This window comes from Athene cunicularia (assembly GCF_003259725.1).
Source record: "Athene cunicularia isolate RWA chromosome 2 unlocalized genomic scaffold, athCun1 chr2_part1, whole genome shotgun sequence".
Lineage (NCBI taxonomy): Eukaryota > Metazoa > Chordata > Aves > Strigiformes > Strigidae > Athene > Athene cunicularia.
In genome coordinates this window covers 102,991,055-102,993,264 of record NW_020799095.1, presented here as the reverse complement: position 1 = coordinate 102,993,264, position 2,210 = coordinate 102,991,055, and positions in this window count along the sequence as shown.

The following is a 2,210-nucleotide window of genomic DNA, read 5'->3' as shown; positions in this document are numbered from 1 at the left end:
TGAGCCATGATTTTACACTGTGCTAAGTATCATCAAAAAATACTCCGTGTTTTATAACATTTCCTTGCTCAACAGCATCATTAATACTACCATTACAAATTCCTGTCACCTACTCCCACTTTTCCTGTAACTACTTATATCTAAATTATCTAAATGTCCCTAGAGATAGTATCAAACTACCACCCGAAGTCAGAGTCTTATTCTAAACAACGGATAATCAATACCATGGAGAAAAATAAGTAATTGCAAAAAGGTGGAAAACTGAAGGAAGTGATTTGCCCAAGATACAAAGTGAGTCAGTAAACCCAGGATTTCAGTCCAAATTGACAGCATCCTAATTCCATGAACGTTACCCTTTTGCTGCTACTACTTTACAGATCTTTACTCTTCCTAGCTCTAGGGAACCATGACCTCAAAAGTAACTCCCTCTAGCAAAAAGCAACCCTGGCTAGCTCCATGCAGCAGTTCTGTGGGGATGATGCACAAGTTGGCCAAAAACCTCAGTAAGAGAAATATCATTTTGCAAAGCCTGAAAATAGTAATGATTATGAATTTTTCCCACAGCAATATATGGAGTCCTACCTCAAACAGAAATTAAAAATCTAATACAAAAGAATAAACATAACTGAAAATTTGAAGGAATAAAGCAGAAGAAAAAAAAAACAAACAAACAAGGAATTAAAACTGAGTATTAAATCTAGGCTTCCAGATGCAGTTAACAGGATACCCTCAGCTTGCAAATACACCAAGCAGAGCTAGAATAATGAGCATTCAAAGCTTATATTCAACACTTATGCATACACTTCAGTTTTAATCAGAAGCAGTCCCACTGGTTTCTACAGGACATTCAATGCAGGTAAAGTTTCAAAGCATAAACATCTGCAAGACAAGGATCGACAACTTGAAAGACTACTCTTAACTTCTTGTTCCAAGGTCCATTTCAAAAAGCTTTTCAGCTCATTTTAATGGCATCTACCCTCCAAAAGAACAACAAAAAAGCACCATGAAGTCAGGGAAGAGGAAGGTACCCAGACACAGAAAAAATAAATCCATCTCAAAGGCTCACAATGCAATGTGTGGTGGTTGGATTTTTTTCCTTAGCAACATTTTCTTAATTAATTAGAACGAATTCCATCATGGTGTCTCTTCAGAAGTCTGTTAGCTTCAACCCACTGCTATTTTCCTTTCTGTAACACTACACATAGGTGGCTCAAAGATGGTCTCTCCATCATATTCTAATTGAAAGACACATTACAAAAACAGTACATCTAAGTACCCCAACAAGTCGGTCTGATCACCTCGTTATTGAGGCAATCCTGCCCGGCCCAAAACCAATTCACTGTATTTCTGATGAAACTAAACAATGTATTTTTCTTTGTGAATTTTCACTGTAAAAACAGGTGCTAAAAGGAACACTTCCCTGCAGTGTTTGCAACACTAACACTGCCGCATAATGTCAGTGCAGATCTAAACCCATTGTCCAAACTGACTGAATTTAAAACATAAATATCAAGCAGTCAAATAATTACAATAATGAACGAATACATTTTTTCCCCAACAGCTTCACTATTTTACAGCAGGTCTGGCAATACAGATAAAAGGCAACGTGCAGATTACCAGACAAAACGGTATTTCAACCACTTTAGCAAAAAATGGTGCTACACCTCTATTCTGCAATCCCTCAAAAAAGTGACTCAGAATGTCACCATTTTACAGAACAGCTCTGAAATATAAATTCACAGAGGGTGGGGGCATAAAAAACAAAACAAAACCTTGAGGTACCATGCTCCCGGTTCCCTCCCTCCACTGACACCCCCACCCCAACACACCAGGAGCTTGCTCTCTACAGCAGATCACTTCGTCTACCCCAATTTAAAAGTCCCAGGACAACTTCTCCCTCTCCCCATGACCACACGCTACATATTTATTCTAAGTTAGCTTGTATATACACATATGCACGCGCACGTACGGACACCCACGAGCAGCCCTACGAAAGGAGGGGGAAGGATGGCTGACTTTCCCCCCCAAAACCGAGAGGAAACGGCGCAGCCCGAAAAGGGAAAGGAGGGTAGCAATCCGCCCGCAGGGACGGGCCCCCGACTCTCACCCTGCTGCGGGGACCCTGGGGTGCTGCCCCTCGCACCCACCACAGCCCCGAGGGGGTCGTGCAGGCTCGTCGTTTCGCCCCCCCCCCGGCCAGCAGAATAACA